The sequence below is a fragment of the Equus caballus genome, chromosome 12 (assembly GCF_041296265.1).
Source record: "Equus caballus isolate H_3958 breed thoroughbred chromosome 12, TB-T2T, whole genome shotgun sequence".
NCBI classification, from domain to species: Eukaryota; Metazoa; Chordata; class Mammalia; order Perissodactyla; family Equidae; genus Equus; species Equus caballus.
In genome coordinates, this window is record NC_091695.1 from 12,738,880 (window position 1) to 12,762,107 (window position 23,228).

At 38.0% G+C, this 23,228-nt stretch overlaps 1 long non-coding RNA gene across 2 annotated transcripts; it reads right to left on the reverse strand.

Annotated features, from left to right (window-relative positions):
- Positions 1-4,928: 4,928 nt before the first annotated feature.
- On the reverse strand, positions 4,929-20,870 carry LOC111775914 (uncharacterized). 2 transcript variants are annotated; one of them, XR_011423874.1, is made up of 4 exons: positions 20,590-20,870; positions 15,707-15,828; positions 8,969-11,391; positions 4,929-5,209 (listed from the first exon to the last, which is right to left on the reverse strand). It is a non-coding gene; the product is annotated as an uncharacterized lncRNA (long non-coding RNA). The 2 variants fall into 2 exon arrangements; XR_002811886.2 differs by having other exon boundaries at positions 8,969-9,188; positions 20,590-20,865.
- Positions 20,871-23,228: the final 2,358 nt, after the last annotated feature.

The following is a 23,228-nucleotide window of genomic DNA, read 5'->3' on the forward strand; positions in this document are numbered from 1 at the left end:
CACTGATTTGTCAGGTATTTCTCAGCTAGCTTTATGGACCATTTGTATATATGGGTCAAATGGAAAGTGCTTCTCCCACCCAGCTCTTGGCCCGTTCCCCACTCTCACCTTCCCCTGATATGCTGAAGCAAATCCTGATGATGGTAAGTAAGGCCAAAAATTTAGGCAAGAGTTTCTATAATTAGTTCCATTTATTCATTCTGTGACATTTCCTTGAGCCTCAAGACAGTTCTGCCCTTTCTGAAGGAATAAACATTTCCAAATAATTTAATTTTTTTTTTAATATGTGCATGCCACAAGCTTGATATATATTCACACATAACCCATTCAACATTTTGGAAAACATGCTTATGTCTCCTCCTTTCTATTGCATTGGTAGCATTGATGAATAGTTTCTGTTGTTAACAGAGGCAAATCAGAGAGATGCAAACGCTTACATACACACCACAATCTATCTGGAATGATCAAGACAACTAAGGGAACTGTAATCTGCCATGTTTCCAAAGGAAAAGCTTCAGACTAAAACCTTTAGATAGTTTTTCCAGCTCTCCCATTCCCTCAGATTCTATGATAAATTTTCAGTTAATACTCTGTACTTGGGATTAAAATTCATCAAAACAGTAAGATAAGAGGAGAATGGCATAAATTCCTAGACAGAAGATTTCTCTAAACACCCATTTATTGAATATTTAATATGCCTAAGGTAAATGATAATGTTGGAATTGAAAATATGATTAAGCAAGAAATTTAGAAAGAACATATGTTGAATGATTTGGGGAGGATTAAATAAGTGATGAATTTACTTGATGGAATAGTATGCAGACATTAAGAGGGATGGTTTCAAAGACATAAACTTACGGGGAACTTTTTGATAAATGTTAAGATGAGAGGGAGAAGAAGGCTGCTATATGTATAGTAGGATTGTTGAGTTATTTTTTTTTTTAAACAGCTCTATACTGGAAAAACCTACAATGCGATAAACCAAAACAATGGTTTTTCATAAACAATGGAATGATGGGTGATTTTGTTGCTTTTATATTTGTCAACTTTATGAAAACACTATAAGCAAGGAGTGATAGATTTTCTAGAGGCATAATGCTTCTCAATGGCATGGACTAGAGACACTAACGCTGCCTAAGGGAGCTAGTGAGAGATCACAAGAGTGTTGAGCTGGTATTTGAGGAGAGGTTCAAGCAAAGGGGGAGGAAAGGACATTCCAGGAAGAATTGTAAGAGTGCCTGGCATTCTCAGGAGCAGTGGTAGTGTGTCCTGTACTTGGCCTAAGCAGATCATGACTAAAATGCTACAACTATTATTAGGTTGTAATCAAGGCAAGTCTCTCCACAGGTGGACCTTAAATAAGCAAATAGGAATTGAGATAAGAGCAAAGCGATGCCTGGGATATTACAGTGTATGAAACATTTCAAGTAATTTTGACAACTCTCCTACACTTCAATAGCTGTAATCTCCTATCACCCTCCTATTTGGGGTATCATATGGTTACTTATACTTAGTCCTATGCAATTTTCAGTAATTGTAAAGTAAGAGGGCCACAAGATGAGGACGGAGAGAGATAGACAAAGCCAGGTAATATTCTGTCCTACAGTCAATTAAGGGCCAGCAACGGCTCTTTTTAAGCCCAGAATAAATCTGTATGCATACATTCAACTCATCCTTGACAAGGTAACCAAGAATATACATGAGGAAAGGACGGTCTCCAACAAATGGTATTGGAAAAACTGGGTATGTGAGTACAAAAGAATGAAACTGGATCATTACCTTACACCATGTATAAAAGTCAACTCAAAATGGATTAAAGACTTAAATGTAAGAACTTAAACTATCAAACTCCTAAAAGAAAACTTGGAGAAAGACCATTGGTAATGATTTCTTGGTCATGACACCAAAAGCACAAGCAGCAGAAGAAAAAGTAGATAAGTGGGACTACATCAAACTAAAAATCTTCTGCACAACAGAGGAAACAATCAACAAAATGAAAAGGCAGCCTACAGAGTGTGAGAAAATATTTGCAAACCCTATGTCTGATAAGAGGTTAATATCCAAAATACGTAAGAAATCATTTCAACTCAACTCAATTCAAAACAAATGATAAAGACAAATAACTCAATTAAAAAACAGTCAAAGGAATTGAACAGATCCGTCTCCAAAAGAGACATCTCTAATCATTAGAGAAATGCAAATCAAAACGATAATGTGATATGACCACACACTTGTTAGGATGGCTATTGTATTAAAAAAAAAAAAAAGATAAATGTCAGCAAGGATGTGGAGAAATTGGATCTCTTTTACACTGGTAGTAAGAATGTAGAATGATGAAGCCACTACGGAAAACAGCATGGAGATTCCTCAAAAACTTGAAATATTTGGGGCCAACCCGGTGGTGTAGTGGTTAAGTCCACATGCTCTGCTTTGGTGGCTTGGGGTTCACAGGTTCAGATCCTTGGCATGGACCTACACACTGTTTATCAAGCCATGCTGTGGCAATGTCCCATATACGAAGTAGAGGAAGGTTGGCACAGATGTTTGCTCAGGGCCAATCTTCCTCATACACACACACACAAAATTAAAATAGAACTGCCATATGATCCAGCAATCCTGCTTCTGGGTATTTATCCAAAAGAATTGAAATCAGGATCTTGAAGAGATACCATGTTCATTGCAGCGCTATTCACAATAGCCAAGACTTGGGAATCACGTAAATGTCCATCACAGATGAATGGATAAAGAAAATGTGGTATATACATACAATGGCATAGTATTCAGCCTTAAAAAAGAAGGAAACTCTGCCGTCTGCAACAATGTGGATGAACCTAGAGGACATCATGCTAAGTGATATCAGCCAGTCACAGAAGGACAAATACTGCATGGTCCCACTTCTATGAGATATCTAAAATAGTCAAATCATAGAAGCAAATAATAGAGTGGTGGGTGCCAGGGGCTGGGGGAGGGGGAAATGGGGAATTGTTCAACAGGCATAAAATTTTAGTTATGCAAGATGATTAAGTTCTAGAAATCTGCTGTACAACATGGTGCCATAGTTAACAATACTGTATTATACACTTAAACATTTGTTAAGAGGGTAGACCTTGTGCTGCTTTCTCACCACAATTTAGAAAGAGAGAGAAAGACGCAGCAGAGGCTCTTTATGAGAGAGTGACAGAAGCCAATTTATTTCTGTAAGAAAATCTTTCTTGTAGCTGTGTGAAGGATGATCTGGATCCGGAGAGAAACCAGAGGCAGGAAGTCCAGAGGGAGAGCTGTAAAACGGTTCCAAGGAACAAGGTAGAGAGGAGAGGCAATAATTGTAAAAAACTGGCAAATTAAAAATTGCCTCTGTTACATTACTCCCTAACTCTATGATCTGGGATAAGCCTCTTTGCCTCCATTTCTTCACTTGTAAATTGAGGGTGATGAGCCTTCTTCAAAACACCACTGTGAGAAGTAAGGTATGAGAAAGTATTTTATAAGGTGCTAAACCCTACAAAATGACAAGGTTTTAGTTGCTGCATTGTAATTAGTAGTGGGTATATCAGTATCATCACATTGCACCATCCTGACATGGCGTATATTTTGAAAACATATACTATAGGCAGACAAGGAAAACAGATGAGAATCTCTGCACGTAGTAAGAAAGTTTCTAAGAAACAAATATGGTATAGCAGTCATGTGGATGCATTTTATAATGCAAGGCTTCGGTTCTTGTCTAAAATCAGGTATGAAGATTAATATTTTTCATTTGAAAATATGCAGTAAAAAAGAATCACTGGCTTCTATCATCTACTTTTGTGATACTGGAAAATCACCAAATAAAATGTTTATTTTCAAAAATGTACATTTTATCTGGCTAAGACCAGTGTTAGTGCAGCTTGAATGTGTGGGATGTTTCCACTTTTCCCAAGACTATCTCTTGAGTTGAAATTTCTTCTGAACAATCCTTAGAATGAAAGAGAAGAAACATATCATTTTTTCTCAATCTTGAATAATATTTGGATCCAATTAAAAAAATGCTTAGACTAAAATAATTTAGATATAATGTCAAACACAAATAAAACTAAGAATAAATACTTTATATTTATAGCGTATAGTCAACCATAAACCAAACAAATTTCAAGTTAAGAACAGCCAAACAAAACATTTTAAATATTCAAATTAATGATTAATAATGACAGGTGGCGTTGGGTTTAATAGATGATGCAGCCTCAGATCTAGTTCTGGGTTTGATCTGTCTCTGATTTTTACATAAATCCTACAAACGTAAGAATTGCCTCTTCACATGTGTGTATTATATGAAGCAGAACAGTTTCACAAATTTTCTAGCTCAGAATAATGACAATTTACCCAACAAGCAATCTTCAAGTGCCAACCTAACACATAAAAATGAGTAAAGCTGTCGTGTTTATTTAAAGTTCAGGTTAACATTATTGCTTTGGTGAAATCGACATTAAATATTTTTCTATTTTATTGATTGCTAAAATTAAAAGCAGCAAATTTCTTCGTTGCATGTTTAGTGCCCACTTATCATTGCTGAATTATTGCAGGTTGGTATTAGAAACATTTGCATAAAGCAGCCATTTGCAGTGAGAATGTGGGACAGAGGTACCGACTGACTCAAGACTGTCTATTTCAAGTGTTTTGAAAACTTCGCTGTGCAGTGACGTAGCTTCCACTTTGCGCAAACACATTATCACACCCCAGTGTAGACTTAGGCAGATGTGACTGGGTGCTCCCTTAGAAGATGGACATCGAGATGGGCAGAATTTGTGGGAAGCAGTTTGCTGACCTCAATCTGAGATATTGTGGTCTAAGGTAAATCCCAATCTGTGCTTATTTATGAGAAAAATATATATACTTCCAAACCATAGTTCCCTTTTACTCTAAGATTAAAGTCATGACTAAGACAACAGGAAAACAGAGTGATGGAGATTTATTTCTTTAGGAAAAGAGAACACAGTTAATTAACCTAGACTTAACTAGAGTAAGAGATAATAGCTGGTGAGCAGACAATATGTAATTTAGATAACAGAGAGAAAACTGACATGCTGGTCTGTTGCTAGGACGACAAGCTTTGGGGAGTCGAGGCAGAGAGGGAGCTGTAACGAGGTTAACGGAGAGGTTGAAAAAGTAGACACACACATATATTTTGTTCACTCTCTTTGTTTGGAGCCAAACAGGTTGTTGGGGAAAAACACTACAGAAAAAGAAAAACAAAAAACAAATTCACCAGAAAATAAGTCAACCCCTGGGAATTATCTCACAATTTACACGGAATAATGCAGACATATAGAGAACGTTCCCTTTAGAATACATCCCAATGAAAACTTAATATGCAAAGTCTTTGGGAAAACTATATGTTTATGCTTCAGCAAACGTGACGGCAGCCATGCCACCAGTAATCACTGATGTTTACCAACTCAGTCCTAATGACCTTTGAGAAATAGCTCATTAACGATCAGCACTCTTTTTGAAACCACCTCTGATCCAAATGATTTTACTGACTGGGAAAATGGTAAGGAGCAGAGAACAAAGTGGGGCCCCTCGTATCACATGGTTGTTTTCTAAATCACTTATTGTAAATACAAGATTATTACTTTGCAGTTGTACATTTTTCCCAGTGATTAAGTCACTCGGTCAGGGGCTGAGGTATATGACATTTATTCTTCTGTAAATTTGCTGTTTTTGAGATCTCATGTCTTGGATTTTTAAAAATCAATGTGAAAAATGGCAACTCTCACGTCTGAGGTGATTATTTTCCCTGTACATCTTTTCATTTACTTGTGATTTTTTGGTAGCAGTATCTTTTTCTTTTTGTGTGAGCCATTCCAAACCAGGTATCTGAAAAATAATTATGGCAACTTTCTTACTCTAAAGTTTTTTTTTTTAACTTTAACTCTTTAATTCATCTGAATTTTAAGCTGTGTGAGGTGCAGATCCACATCCTGCTTTAACATCTCTCTCTTCCACGTAGGAGCTTTTTGACCTCCAATCCTCCATTTTTCCGCAGGGGCTCACGGCTGCTTCCAGCTTATTTCAGCCAATGAGATATCAACTCTGAACTTTAGCTTTCAACAGGGGATGCTGGAAAACCAAACTCCTTTCAGATCCAAAGGACTGGGTATATTCAAACAAGAATTTATTTAAATTATAAACAGTGATTAAATGTCTCTATATCTTTGGACTGGAGCTCCTACCTAGAATTCCTAGTTCTCAGGTAACTTGTAAAGAAATTATTTATTTTTTTTATTATATGACTCTTTCTAAAACATATTTTTAAAACTCCAACTTGTAACATGTTAACATCTGGAGCCTGCTCACAGCCTTAACTCTGATTTAGACAATGTCAAACATCAGGCATTTTAAATGTTAAAAGCATTAGAAGTGACCCACCCAAATAGAAAATGGGACAATCTAATTTGTTTATTTCAATGCATTCTTGAAATTTATCACTTTGACCAGGATCTGCAGATAGACTGTTGGCTAAAAGTACTGGCTTATTTCTACTGTCCTCACTCCGTGTGTTTGTATGTATGTGTGCGAGAGAGAGAGAGACAGAGAGAGATAGACAGAGAGAGAGAGAGAGAGATGAGGTAGCTGTCCAACTTTATGCATTGCACCAGGTATTTGATTAAACCTCGGAGCCCATTTACCTACGCATTATTAAAGCACAATGCAATGGACTCAAACTATCATCAGATCTTTGAATTGAACTCTTTTCCTAAAACTCTGGAATCCCAAACAGCAGGGTAGAGTTCCAGAATATCTCAGCACCTTTCCTGTATTTAAGCAACACATGACTAGGAAGTGAAGTGACAACAGAACAAATGAATTTGAACACTGTCTATCCTCAAAGGTAAATTTCTAGGTAATCATATGCAGCATGTCCAAGAAATATGAATCATGGTGACTAAAAAAGAAATTGATTTCAGAATCTGTTTTCCTTGACCTCAATTAAGATTTCAGGTAAAGAATCATTTTATTTGAAAGTGCAAGTTGAAATGAAATGTAAAAAATTACAAAAATAAGAAAAACAGGGGGCCAGCCCCTTGGCATAGGGATTAAGTTTGCATGTTCCACTTCAGCAGCCCAGAGTTCACCGGTTCCCAGGTGCAGATCTACACACACCACTTGTCAAGCCATGCTGTGGTTGGCATCCAGCATATAAAAGAGAGGAAGGTGGGCACAGATGTTAGCTCAGGGCCAATCTTCCTCAGCAAAAAGAGGAGGATTGGAGGCAGATGTTAGCTCAGTGCCTCGGGATATTCACAAAGTAGTGTAACCATCACCACCATCCATTATTTGGATATTTTCATTGCCCCAACATAAATAACTTTTTAGTTCTTTTTGCTCTTGCTTTAAGAATTCTGTATTTCTGAATAAGCATAAGAGGCATTTTGTTCATTTGGCAATGGCTGTGTCAAATCTAAAACGAAGAAAAAAATAAGTCAAACTTCAGCCAGTTGGCATGAAGGGGATAAGAAGAAGTAATCATTTTATTTGTTGTCTTTAGAAATGTAAAGGTTTCTGGAAAGAATCCTCAAATCTTAATTTTCAGTAATGGAAATTCAAGAAAGGAAAATACACCAAACATCAAATTTTATCATTCAAATTTTTTGAAGCCGTAATAGGCTGTTTGTAAGGCGAATTTCTACCTAAGATCACAAAGGCGTTGGTTAGAGATCCCCTTGAAAGACCGGACTATTCTAAGGAGGAGACAAACTTACTTAGATTGCATCCTAGCCTTTGGATCTGGCAATGTGTCAGATATATTATGAGATTACACAGCAATAGAATGTTTTTATAGTGCCTATTCATACAGAAAATGTTCTCTGTAGCCCTATGCAAACTGTTAAAGACAGGATAGATGCTGTATTACAGCGTCTAACTAGAAATAAAGGCTTGCGTTCATTTTATATTCACAAGGCTTATATAATTCTTAGTCCTTTGTGTGATTTATTTTAACTTTGCACTGCGTGAGTTGGAAGAAAGCTCAGCAGTCAAGTTACTCGGGGGCATTAGTCCTGACTCTTTTTCACGGTCATTGCTGCACTGGAGTAAGTTCTCTTTCATAATTTTCTCCCAAACATGACTTCAGGTGTTTACCAAATCAACAATAAAAATGGTTTTTAACCATTTAGTCACTTGGATTTATTACAGAATTTTTCTGATTTTCGGGTGTTACCCACCCCCCAAAGGACCACTTTTCAAAACTTTTCGAAAGTAGTTGAAACTTTTTTAAAGTAGAAATTCCTGGGTCAGTCCTGCCTACTGAAATGGAATCTCTGGGCTTAACAGGCTGAGAATCCAGACTTTTAATAAACATCCCAGGCGGTTCCTTATGAAGTTGTCTCACCCCTTTCTGAGAGAGAGAATTTGGGAGGCACTGGAAAACTATAGTACAGCAGGATTTGAGAAGCAACTTGTTCAGAATTCTGGGCTGTGATGTTTTAAGACAGAAAATCATTAGGATGAAAGTGCCATGAAGGCAGCCACTTTCTCTGCCTTGTTCCCCACTCTTCCTAACACTTACTACCACACTGCACGCACACAAATGTTTGTAAGATGAAAGAATTTTCTTTATGAGCAGATCTCAGATTGAACTTGAAGTCACTTCCGCAAAAAGTAGGCATGTGGACAAAGGAATCCAGAATGAAATGAGTATTTCATATGACTATTTCTACAAAGACCTCTGGTTATTTTAGAGTCAAGAAAATTCTAGACATTTTGGTGGAAAGTACATTCTGATTAGATTTACCTTTCTGGATGTCCACTAAATCAAAAGAAAATGGACAAAGAGACTAAAGAATGCATTAGAAGCCTTTCCTACGCCCTAAATATTTGTTGGAAACAGTTTTTCTAGAACGTTTACTAGAATGATAGAAGGCTGGCCTTCTATCCAGTGCTTTGCCCTGTTTACCGTATTTGAGAGGATGATGTGCCACACCTTACTCACCCAGTAACTGTACCTGTTGACTCACTTCATTCCCTGGAGACACAGCCTCCACTCTGTCTGGAGAAGGAAGAGAAAACAGAAGGACGAGCACAGCTGGTTCCTCAGGCAGCGTGACTGGATTTCTTTCTCAGCTTTTGTGTTCTCGTAGAAATGTTATCTTAATCTCAACTGACAAGAATGTTCTTCAAACAAAACTCCGAAGTAGAAGGCTAGAGGAATGCTTCAGGGAGATCCAAAAACAAAATAGGATCCGCACAGCAATTACATTTAGAAACTGAAACTCGTTACCCACAATTTAGACGGTAGACGGAAAGACAAGTTGTTCCTTTCCATTTGGGAGTGAAGATTATAATAGATCATAATAGTGGCTTTTCACATTAAATAATGTTTTTCCATTTCTGTGAAAATGCCTTGATGTCAAAAAGAAAAGAGAGAAAATAAATCTCTGTAGCAGCAATAATTCACTTATTCTTTCATCCAGCAGGTAATAACACCTACTGTGTGCCTGATTTGGGTCTAAGCAGAGAAAGAGAGAATTTTCATAATGGCTCTAAAGGAGAGGATCTCGGGGCACTCTGAGGCATACCTCCAAAGACCAGGGATGAGGGAAGTCCTCTCAGAGAGATGAATTCTTGTCCGTAGGCAATACGGAGAGTTTAGAAATTGAAATTGGAAACATTTTAAAGCAGTATATAAGATTGTTTTTCTATGTAAATTTAGCTGAGATTATCACTGAAAGCTCTGTGTGTCTTAAGCATGAATAACTCATAGAAGGAGAAAAAGCAGCTCTGTGCTGTCTGTGGGAGGGAGGGATGGGATTGAAATGTTGCTGATAATCCATTCTGCATTAAACATAACTATTGAGGCCAGCCCAGTGGCATAGAGGTTATGTTCTCACACTCCACTTTAGCAACCAGGGGTTCACAGGTTTGGATCCCAGGTGCAGACCTGCACACTGTTCATCAAACCATGCTGTGGTGGCGTCCCACATACAAAATAGAGGAGGATTGGCTCAGGAGTTAGCTCAGGGCCACTCTTCCTCAAGTGGAAAAAAAGAAGAGGAAGATTGGCTACAGATGTTCGCTCAGGGCCAATCTCCCTTACCAAAAAAATAAATAAATAGGGGCCAGCCTGGTGGCACAGTGGTTAAGTTCACACCCTCTGCTTTGGCAGCCTGGAGTTCACCATTTAGGATCCCAGGCACAGACCTACACATCGCTCATCAAGCCCTGCTATGGCAGGCATCCCACATATAAAGTAGAGGAAGATGGGCACAGATGTTAGCTCAGGGCAAATCTTCCTCAGCAAAAAAAAAAAAAAAATGGGAAGGATTGGCAGCTGATATTAGCTCAGGGCTAATCTTCCTAAAATAAATAAATAAATAAAAAATAAATAACTATTGATCTTCACATGGTTCAGAAGTGATGCTGATAAAGAAATTAGGAGAGAAGGAGAATTCCCCCAGGAGTACCTGGGGGGAGCAGTCTTGAATCATAAAGCTGTGTTTGTTTTTAATTTTTAATCATCACTTTGGGAAGGAGGATTCATTTTATTCTTTAAGGACACGAGGGGCTTTTTTTTTCCTTCCTTCATTCTTCTTTCTTCTTTCTTCTTCCCTTCCTTCTTTTCCTCTCTCTCTGTCTCTCTCTCTTTTTCTTGTCGTAAACCTCAGACCTCTAAGAAGGACAAACTTGACACACTAGCAGTCGCTCTTTTGTATCCACTCTACAAGTTCCACGACACTGCAGGGGACACAGGAGTCACTCAGGCATTCTCTGATGACAGGGGAGGAATGGAGAGAAGGGCTAACGTGAAGGAAGGTAATTGTGGTTGGCACAGAAGGGAATCTGAGGAATGAGATCAAAGAGCGGAACCAAAATATATTAAGCATGTTTTCAGCACCGACTGTTGACACTGCCTTCTGGCCTTTCTTAAAAGATGCAAGAGTTAAAATAATAAATAACAAATGACTGACAGTAACATTTCTGAGCTCTTTCACGCCCATTCTCTACTCCTCTGTCCTTATGATACTACCAGAACTGGGAGACATTTTAGGCCAAACAGGCTGAGAGGAAAAGAGTAAGCAAGGAGAAGAATTCCAGGTGTGATGGAAAGGGAACATGCCATAGTCTTCAGAGCAATGATCGGGACACACTGCCTTCCCAGTCTGGGGCTTGGGAGGGAGACAGGCGGTAAGGCCGCAGCACATCTGATCATAGAACCCCTGCACTTGAGCAGTAGTTCCCGGCCTGTCAACCAGCATCCTCACGCTTCAGTGTTTATGGATGGGAGGGGTGCTCGTTGAAAACGCAGAGTACTAAATTCCATTGACATGCTTCTGACAGCGTGCTTCTCTTTGAGAGATCCCAGCTAAGAAATGAAGTGCAAGTTCCTTGCAACAGAATGTAGAGTCTGTTGGGAAACTGAAAGAAGCCAAATTGACCATTTAATCATCAGCTTCTCAGGGCAAATCTTGACTGCTCTCAGTGATTAGAGGTAGGTGTTGGCTGAGATCATCTCCCACACTACCTTGCCACTCCACAGCATGTTAATAATGAAAACGAGGTTTACATCAAGTCCTGTCTAACATTTACTAACAAGAAAGCACGAATAGTCATGTAAACTGTGCTTACAAGCTTGGGGTACCAAGGCTGTTAAGACATTCCGAAAGCAGATTGGGTCAAGCAGCAGCATCCTCTCTGAAATGGAGCTGCACAGCCAAACAGAGCTTGTGTGCTCCTCCAAAGACGTTAGCTGCTACTAGACTTGTCACCCCCTGACGCCACGTTCCTAAGTGGGCGTTGGTGCCTGTTCGCTGCCCTTATCCAATCACATAACTCAAGCACAACTCGTTTTACTATTTTTAAAAATCATTTTCGATGTTTCTTATGCGAGTTAAAAATTCTCTCGTGTAGTTTCCGTAAGGATAGTTGAAGGTTTTATGTCACTGTCTCTGAAGTCTGATTACCTGGTTAGGACACTTCAAATGTTGAATATGCTCTTAAAACAATGAACAGAGTAAGCATTCAAATGTTAGCTATTACTGTTCTTGTAATTACCATGGTTGTCATTGTCAGCTGTTACAGCATATGACACGTTCAGCTATTTCTCTACATGTCTAACTTACGAAACTAGTGTTTTTCAAACTAATGTTTTTCAAAATTCAACAATTCCTACATAGCATTTTCTAGTGAAATAGACTAGATGAGAATAGAAAATATTAGAGTGTATCAAGCTTTGGTTCAACCTTAGAAAGGTAGATATACTGAGTTGCAATAGAAAATGTGTTTTCTACTACGAGTCATGGTCCAAAAAGAAAAAGTCATGCTAGATTGTATGCCTCAAAATAAGGGAATAAAGGACACTGTCTTATTTATGTTGTTATCCCCAGTATTATAATGTTTAGACGCTCAGTAAATGTTTGAATGCACGAACTCTTTTTTCTTTCTGCTAAGATGAGTTTCATTGTAAAATGGAACCAAAGATATTTAAAGATTTTGCGGAATCTGAAACAGAGCATATGTAAGCATTTGTAACTAGAGTTTTAGAACCAGAGAGAAGTCCTCTGCTGTTCTGGTTTGAAGAGAATTGTGATTATTTCCCTGGAAATCTTTATTGCTCACTTTCTCCTGTATCACAGGGTTCTGCTTCTTTTTTAAAAAGAATTACTTATTTCTGTGAAATATATTCCTGTGCCCTTCATCTCAGTTTTCTATTGTTGCTGTAACAAATTACCACAGATGTGGTGCCTTGAAACAACATCTATTTGTTATCCTCCGGTTGCGTAGAGTAGACGCCTGACATGAGTCTCACTGGGCTGAAATCAAGATGCGCTCAGGGCTGCATTTTTTTAGAGGCTCCAGAGGAGAATCTGTTTCCCAGACATTTCCAGCTTTTAGAGGCATTTCTTGGCTGCTGGCTTTTTTCTGCATCTTCAAACCAATATGGTAGCCATCTGGCCTCTGCTCGGTGGGCACATCTGCTTCTCTGCCTGCCTCTGACTCTCTCGCTTCCCTCTTTAGCCTTGTGACTACATTGGGCCCAGGCAGATAATCCAGGATAACCTCCCCATCTGAAGGTCCTTATCAAGTCATGTCTCAATTCCCTTTTGCCATTTAATATTTACGGATTCCCGGAATAAAATCTGGACATATTTGGAGGTTTATTATTTTACTTACCACACCCATCAATTCCAACATCTAGAACTGCCCCAGGAAATTTGCAAAGCATTTTCGGATAATTTCTATTCTACTTGATTTATAGACATCACTATCCAGGTAATTGCCTATAAACCTGTTGTCTGATTTCATATGACTTTGGGGACAAGGGCCAAAAAAGTAACACCTTACCACCTGTGATTTTAGCATCCTTGGTTTTAAGAATTTAAATTTATGTAACAATTTTAATTTTTTTAAGGATCTAACTTATAACATCTGTATTGTTTAGTTAATAATCCTAAAAGAAAGAATTACAAAAACAGAAATACAGTATACAAAATTCTAAGCCAGTGAAAGGTGGGTTAATAATTTCTAAAGATGAGTAATCTGCATAGTACAAAACTTTGGGGAAAGAATATGGCTGTCCAGAACAAGGTCATCGCCGTGCTTCCTGAACAGTCGAGATGAGTGATTTATAAGAGCTGCTACCTGTTGGCAGAATATTCTAACCCTGTCAACTCAGGTTTGTTTTGGAAGCCAATGCCTTCCAATACTTTTATTTTCAGTGACTAGCATTTTAATGTTCTCATCCAGCTTCCTATGTTCTATAAGAATTTGGTCTAGCCAATCAGATTTTTGCTCATCATGGGATTTACCAGCAACACACATCCTTGGCCAGGAATTATGGTCCTTTACTTAAATTTTTTATGGCTCCTTTTAAAATAAAATGTGCCCTGCATAGTAAAATTCAAAATCAAACATCTATTAAAGGAGTAAGTGTTTCTTATTACCTTGAAAATGTTAAATTGCTCTTATAAATTAGTTTCCCATCTTCTTTTCCAGTCTCGTCTTAATTCTCCCTGGTTTTCATAGCAAGGAGCACTTGCTGGTTTCACTTGGTCTATTGCTTTCCCTAAAAATAATTTTAATAGCTTAAGTAGGCTTGTAAATTGCATTCTTCCTAATAGTTTCATTTATAAGTGGTCACACTTCTCTCTCAAGCACAGTTTAATGTTTCTATTGCCGTTTTGGCTTTTAAATTGTGCATCAATTTCAGTTTGAAACTACTACTGTTCATAGTCAATAGCAGTTGAGAAATATATAGCACAACCTACCTTAACCAGTAAATGTTTCTTGTAATGTTTACACTAATGGTTCATTGAAAATTTGGTTGAGTCAAAAGAATTCTGTTGTAAAGCAAGCAGAATCCTTCTATTAGCATCTGGAAGAAGTCAACTAAGAACTAACTTTGAAGTCACACTCAGGTTTGAATCTACTTTACCCCCTGATTAGCTGTGATCTGAAGTGAGTTATTTGTTCTGTGTGAACCCTAGTTTTCTCACCTGCGTAATCTGGAGAGCAGCTATTTCACAAGAATGCTATGAGAACCAAACGAAAGAATACAGGTAAATCTCTCGCATACAGCCCACACGAAACATCTAATCAACAGTAGCTATTATTACCTTGAATGTTTTACTTTGGCTTTAAAAAAAATTCCAAGTATTCTTAAGAGATTTTTAATTGATATTTGCTATAAACAGTTAACATCCACAAGGAATACACAACATAGCAAATAGGTCAAGATAAGAAAAAAATATTAAACTTGAAAAGTTCAATATTTGACAATTAAATCAGTATAATTCTTTAATTATTAAATTGACAAGATTACTTTATTTTATTTGGTTTCTTTATTTTTTTACCCTATTTTATTTTTTGAGGAAGATTAGCCCTGAGCTAACTGCTGCCAATCCTCCTCTTTTTGCTGAGAAAGACTGGCCCTGAGCTAACATCTGTGCCCATTTTCCTCTACTTTATATGTGGGGTGCCTACCACAGTGTGGCGTACCAAGCAGTGCCATGTCCGCACCTGGGATCCGAACCGGCAAACCCCAGGCCACCAAAGCAGAACGTGCACACTTAACTGCTGCGCCACCAGGCTGGCCCCAGCAAGATTATTTTAAACAGAACCTTTTCATGAATAGACTGCCCTTGTAGATAAGTGTGTGTTTGTTGGGGGGATGGATTTTTCTATAAAGGTGCTGAAACAATTATCTGTATATAAAAGAATAAAACTAGTCCCCTACCTCACACCATATTAAAATATCAACTCCAGATAGACAAAGAGTTAAAAGTGAATGAAAAATGATGACTAACCCAAAATACAATGTAAATGTACATGAATATATACACAAATAAAGATAAATGATTGCATAAATAAATAAATTAGGAAGAAGAGATATATCTTCCTTACAGAAGTATTCCATTTAACACATATAGACACTCCTCCCTCCAGGAGATAGAGCTTAATCACCGCCACTATGCTTCCTTGTGGGTAGGCCAGATGTGGTGACTTGTTTCCAAGGACTAGAGTATTTACAGTGGAGAAATCTGACGGTTGTGCTTAACCAAGTGATTATGGTTAATATCCCCATTGATGTTCTGTAGATATCATGTGCCCCTTGATATTCTTGGGTGAGAAGAGCACTTGAGCTATATGGTATTTTTTCAAAAAGCCCTTAACGCCCCTCTAATCACTAGAAAAACATCCAAAAATTTAGATTCAAGGCCCTTCTACTGCATACCTGGGAGCATTCCTCAGGACTGCCACAGTCAAGGAAAACAAGGAAAGACTGAGAAATTGTCACAGACCAATGGAGACTGGAGAGAAGTGACAAAGAAACACAATCTTTCCCAGGGCTGCATCCTACAACAGAAAGAGAAAAAACTGGCGAATTCCGAATAAAATCTGGAGTTCAATTAATGGTAATGTACTAATGGTTTCTTAGCTTTGACAAATGTGTCATTGTAATATAAGACATTAACCAAGGGTGGGAACGAGGGAGGGATATATAGGGATTCTCTGTTCTGTTGTTGAAACTTCTCAGTAAAGCTAAAATTATTCTACAATAAAAAGCGTATTAAAGAAAGACTACAAGACATAGAAAACACTATCAAAAATATCTTTATATTCTTAGGCTATCGAAGAATTTCCTTTATTTATTTATTTTTTTACTAAGGTGACATTGGTTTATAACATTATATAAATTTCAGGTATCGGTCATTATATTTTGACTTCTGTAGAGACTACATCAGAGGAAAGCAAAAGGCATAGAAAGATTTCTTAACCAAGAAAAAAAAGTACAGGAAAATATTGGTAAATTTGACTACATGAAATTCTAGAATGTTCATCAAAAGAGGCTGCAACATGAGTAAAGATCTAGGTCACAAACTGGGAGAAGATAATTGCAATGAATATATTTCAACAGCAGAGATCTCTTGCAAAGCAAATTTAAAAAGAGAAAACTCTGCAGAAAAAATGAGATAAAGACTTAAAAAGACACTTCAGAGAAAAAGAAATCCCAAAGATGAATAAACATGTAAAGGATGTTCAACAGCATTACTATTCATGGAAAATCCACAGTGGGATATCATTTCATGTTTGCCAGATTGGAAATTTTTAAGACCAAGACTGTCAAGTGCCATCAATGATGTGGAACACCAAAACATTTCTACACAGCAGGTGGGAGTGTAAGGCGATAGGGTCACTCTGGAAACCATTTGGCTACATCTAGAATTGAAGACGTGTCTATCCTATGTATGGCAAAGCAATTGCACTCCTACGTTTATACCCTAGAGAAACTTTTCTATATATATGGACCAAGAAATATGCACCAAAATACTCCCAGAAGCTCTGTTTGTAATAGCAAAAAGAAACTACAAGCAACCCATTTATCTATCACAGCACAGTGCCATCCAACAATGAAAATAAAATGATAGTAACAAGCAACAGCAGGGATGCATTTTAAGAATATCAGTTGGAGGGAAAAGAGAAAACTGCAAAAGAATGCATACAGCATGATGTTGTTACATAAAACTTAAGAATGCAGGGCCAGTCCCAGTGGCCTAGTGGTTAAGTTTAGTAAGCTCTGCTTTGGCAGCCCAGGTTTGGTACCTGGGTACAGACATACACCACTTGTCTTTCAGTAGCCATGTTGTGGTGGCAGCTCACATGCAAAGAGGAGGATTGGCACAGATGTTAGCTCAGGGTGAATCATCCCTCAGCAAAATAAATAAATAAGTAAATAAATAAATAAATGAATAAATAATTTAAGAATGTAGAACTAGGGCCAGCCCCATGGCATAGTGGTTAAGTTTGGCACCCTCTGCTTCATCAGCCCAGGTTTGTGGGTTCGGATCCTGGGTGCAGACCTATGCTACTCATCAGACATGCTGTGGCAGCAACCCACATATAAAGTAGAGGAGGATTGGTACAGATGTTAGCTCAGGGCTAATCTTCCTCAAGCAAAAAAAAAAAAAAAAAAATGAGAGAGAGAAAGACTGGCAGCAGGTGTTAGCTCAGGGCTAATCTTCCTCAACAAGAAAAAAAGAAGAATGCAGAACTAAACAATTTAGTGTTTAGGATTACAAACATATAGGAAAGCCATAAAGAAAAGCATGAGAATGGTAAACATAACTCTTACAGCTATTACCTCTATGGAGGGTTTGGGGGAGGAGCACACAGAGAACTTCAAAATAATACAGTATTCTCCACTTTCAACTGGATGGTGAGTTCATGGGTGTTTGTATTGTTATAATTTATATATTATATGTGGTATAAATTTTACTTTATATCTACTTAATAAAAATAAATGAAAAAGAAAGAAAAGGAGAGATGGAGAAAGGAAGAGACAAGTGAGAGGAGAAGAGAAGGGGAATGTGGGTTATCACTGCCTCTAGTCCCCATACCCAAGAAGCAGGGCCACCTCAACGTACATAGGGATTCCAAGCTTAGAACTGAGTTGTTAGTTTGGTAGTTTTCACTGCCTCTTTTAACTTTTATCCCATATCAAAGCTCCATCTAAATTAGCTGGGATCAAAGTGGAGGTGTGCCTCGTTTTATTGTACTTCAAAGATATTGCTTTTTTTTTTTCACCAGACTCTCCATCAGCAAAAGGATTGCAACTCCCTGAAGGCTCAGATGATGGTTAGCACTTTTTAGCAATAAAGTATTTTTTAATCAAGGTATGTAATTTTTTTTTTACACATAATGCTATTGCACACTTAATAGCCTACAATATAGTGTAAACACAACTTTTATGTGCACTGGGAAACCAAAAAATTAGTGTGACTCGCTTTATTCCAATATTTGCTTTATTGCAGTGGTCTGGAACCAGACCCACCGTATCTTCATATGCCTGTACAGAAGTGAAACTCCATTATTTACTCCCTGTAGGTCAGCCTCTTCGGGTACACAGGTTCCCAGGCCTGGCCCCGTGCCTGCTTTGGCAGAATCACAGTCCTGTCTTCTTCCTCCTCTCATTGTCACAACAGAGATTTTGAACGTCTCTGTTCAGTGCTGTAGCAAACCTTTATCCCCAGAGCCAGGGCTGCCTTTTCCTCCCTCCCTAGGGCATCCTTCCTCCTAGTTTTGTCCAAAACCACAAATGCAGTGGTAATGAAAGACTTTCTAATGCAAATCTGGCTGCTCATTGCCAGAAACACCTCTTATCTCTTCCCCCACCCCACCCCCTCCCCCCTCCCCCCTCCCTTCAGGGCAGTTGTCAGGAATCCTGAGGAAGTACCTGATGGAAATGCAGACCTCTTTTTTTTTTTTTTACACATTGGACTTTTTATTTATATTTCTGTAGGATCTTCAATATCCATATACTTGCTGTCTGATTTTCTCATGTTATGAGATTACACAAAGATGGAAAAGTTGTCAGTGTAAGACAATACCCACTGCTAAACTCATCTCTAATGAATTAGTCCTGTGGGAAAAGGCAGCATCTCTCTTCACCAATCATGTCAACATCTTTGATGTCTTCATCAGTCAGACTCCAGCCAATTGTCAGATATAAATGGGGAGAGTCAATAGCGAGATTTTCTGAGGTCAGTCCAAGTGATAGTGGAGAACTCTTGGGATCCAAGCAAAACTTTAGACGATGAAGATCCAGCAGGATTCAATCTTTTGCACAACAAACATTGGGCAGTAGTCAAGTGAAGAAGACAAAAGTCAATAAAGGTGATTAGTGTGTCCCCAAAATGAGAATTTTTATATCAACGTGTAATGTTCCTTCCCTATGGCTCCTCATAACTTTGGACAGCAAAGCATAAAAGCATGGCCATGTTGGGTGTTTCTGAAATGATGCTAACATTCTATACTCTGGGGAACAGACACTTCTTCCCTACACTTTGGCTTCATCACTCGTTGGCTGCACAGTTCTTTCTGTTCACGCTGTCCTTCCTTTGAAAATGATCACATTTCAACCTCTTGCAGACCTCTTTTTTAAGTGAAGGATTCAACAGGAGATTTGAGAATGTCTTGTTTGCTTAGGATGCCAGAAGAAAAATGTTGAGCACGTGTAGAGGTAGGAAGACTAATGGACTAGTCCAGATAGAGAAGATGGTCTGAACCAAGACAGTGGATGTGGCAGAAGTAGAAATAGAAAGGAGGAGACAGCTATGAGAGATTTTCCTGGAGCCTTGTTTATCGTAAATGAAAAGCTGTCTAGAGGGAATGACGTGAAAGTGAGCCATCATCTCCACGGAACAACAGTGGATGGGCAGATTTAAGGCTTCAAGCCCTAAACCTACTGTCTAGAATGAGGCAAGCGGAAACCTGAGTATGTATGCAAGCAACAGATAACTGAGCAAAATTATGAGTGGAGCACCAAGCTCTGCTTTTGCCGGCAGGAAGCAACTGGGAGAACATTACTTGTAACCTAGAAAAATCTTAAGAAGTCAATGACTAATCTTGTTCATGACTTGCTATAGTTACTAGTATTACACATGGACTGAACTAATTTTTAGCATTATACGTGGATTTAACTTGTCTTTTTCACAATTCTCAGCTATTCACATTTATCTTGCTTATTCCAAGGCAAAGAACAGTAAACAATATGTTGGAAAACATGGAGATGGTTCACAAGATTCTTTTGGCTAGACGATTTATTATTTTAATATTTACAAGGGCTTTCTGAGAAGATATGAGAAAACTTTTTAAAAAATGCTTTAAGCATAATATATAAATGACGACAAAAGAGGTGGAGACAGGAAAGAAATCAGCTTAAGTCAACAACTCATACCATAGACAAGTTTTTAAAACAGAAAAAGAATTCTCTGACAATAAGAATAGTTCAGTCACATTGTCTTCCTCAAGGAGACCAAGGTAGCATTAAATAAATCAGAGAAGAAAGAAATCAGGTAAATTAATTTTTTGACTCTAAGTTCGTCATAAAAAAAAAAAAGCTGCTCAGTTTCAGGTATATATTCTGTTTTCCCATGTGAGAAACATATTTTTATAACATAATTTTGCACATTTCATAGCCAAAGTAAAGCATGCAAAAAATACACTGCAATATCAACAATAACCCGACAAACAAACTACTTGGGGAAAAAGTATCTATTTTACCAAATATCTATTAAGTAGGATTCAAGATAAACATGGAGGTTTTCCCCCTCTTACTTGTAAATGTTTATGTGTTGTATCCGTTTAGGGTTTGTTCGCACCCGAGAGTTGATTTCCACTCTTAGTGACCTTGTGGTCAGCAGAGCCAAACCCTGCCCGCTATTTTTGGCACCATCCTCGCATCTTCCCATGCTGTATCAGACAATGCTCCCCTGCTGTCCACAGGGTTTCATGGCCAATGTTTTCAGAAGTGAGTGACCAGGTCCTTCTTCCTAGCCTTAGTCTGGAAGCTCTGCTGAAACCCGTCCACCATGAGTGACCCTGCTGGTATTTGAAATACCAGTGGCATAGCTTGCAGCATCCCAGCCACACATAGCTGTCACAGTGTGACAACCGACAGACAGGTGGTGTGGTTCCCTGACCAGAAATGAACCCAAACTGTGGCAATGAGAGTGCCAGATCTTAACCACTAGACACCAGGGCTGGCCTGTTTAGAGCAGAGTAGCTCAAAATAATGTATTTTCTATACACAAGTTATCCATTTAGGCCTGCATATGTCGTGTCTTTATACTGCAATAGATATGATATCCCAGTACACATCTTTTGTTATTTCTCTCATTACATTGTATGATTTCTTTTTTTAGTTTGTTTTATCCCTTAGAATGTTAGTACATTGATGACAGAAACTGCCATTTTTATCTGGATCTCTTTAGTTCTTTGCACAGTGGATGGCACACAGGAGATGCTCAGTAAATGTATAACGAATTGATTTACACACATATATGATGTCTAGTCCCAGAATATTTAATTTCCCTAAAAATTTTTAGCTCTAAATATGAAATTACATAAGTAACACAGACATTCTCATCTTTATAAATGCCTCCTTATAATCTACAATTATATATAAACTCTGTGGTGAAAACTTTGTACCAGCTATGTACTGAAATCTTTGATTTATTCCTCTAAAGTATTACGTAAATTCTGTAAACCAAAGAAAACCTCAAAGTACCTTTCTTCCACGAAATACAATACAATTAAGCTGCTTTATTACATTTTGGAGAGGGAATATCTCATCCAGAAGTATAACGGGAGATCATAAACTTAACATTTCCATAAAATGTAGCATGCAACAGTGTGATTCTCCTCTTTTCTCAGGCGTACATATTCTGTGGGTTGCTAAGAGACACTAAACGTAAAAGTCTAAAACACAATTTGGCTCTTTAAAAATAGGCTAGGCAGCTTTCTTATTTCTGACAAAATTAACCTCTGGGGAATATACACAATCTCAGTACAATCATTGACTTTAGTCACTTTCTGGGCTTATTGAATTAAATTGTGGTTTGTAAAGATTTTAATCTTAAATTTTAACATTGAGATCAGCAAAATTATTTGCAAGCCTTAAGCAAATACCTCTGCGTTTTGGCTTCCCACTCTGTATTTAGGCAATTGGTAGAGAACAAGCCAGATTCATTTTAATGAAAAGCCACTGGTTCCAATTTCTACAAGAAGCTAATTCATGTTCTCTTCCATTTCTTCTCCTTTTTGCAGAAAAAGAAAGGTTACACCACAGGAAAAATCCAGTTATTTTGAGGTGAAAGTGGGTGGGAGATGCCATGCTGAATTCTTAAATTATGACAAATCTTTGGCCAATATGCCTTTTCTAGTTGACCCAGATAACAAGCAGTATGGCTATCTTTAAAAGGTTCAAATTATTCCTATTGTGGAGGCTGACCTTAGAACCTCTCACTAGTTTTCGGTTGTCAGTATTTTCAAGCTGAATGACACTCCTGGTCATGTCCTTGGCCACAAGCTTCACAATCTGTTCATGGAGAGGAAATAAAGAGTTGGCTTTTTTATAGTATCCTGGTGTTAAGTAAAAGGTATGAAAAGAATATATAGACACACAAATATATATATTTATGTACACATATAAATATACATACACACAAATATGTATAAAACGTATCTATGAAAGTTTGAAAGCAACATCTATAGTAAATATATTTATATTTACATGAATGTATACTTGAAATGTAGTAGGATCCCTGGACCTAGAGATAGGAGATGCAGAGCGAAACTCTCAGCCATTTAGTCTCCTCAGCCCTGAATTTGTTTCTGTGTTCAGTCCTCCCTTTATCTTCCTCCCTCACTCCACATTCAGTTTAGCGGAACTTCTTCACCGACCGTCATGTTTCAATTGATGTCTGTACGTGTGTGATTTTAAAATATTTATCTTAAACCCATACCTTTCTCTTTAACGCTCTAGATTCCTATCTCTGAAGCTCTGTCTTCAAATGTAATATTCATAAAACCAAGCTCATCGTCTAGGGCTCCGCATCTGCTTCTCCTCTCTGTTCCTTATCTGCGATTCTTGTCACTCAGATATTGATGCAGCCAAGTGGCTGGCAGCAGCAGACTTGCAGCAATGCTTCCCTTTCCAGTGTAGTCCCTCTCTGTCTACCCCCATTCACTGATTTACTTGTTCGCTTTACTAGATAATGCATAAATGAGATACAAAAAGTAAAAAGTACAAATGCCCTGATTCCTTTCCCCACAGAAACTATTACCAGGTACTGAACTCTTACGTCTCTTTCCAGGATCTTTTTCTCTATAAGCATATATGTAAATATACCTGTGTACACACACACACACACACACACAGAGGCAAGATATTGTTCTTCAGCTTTCTTTTTTCT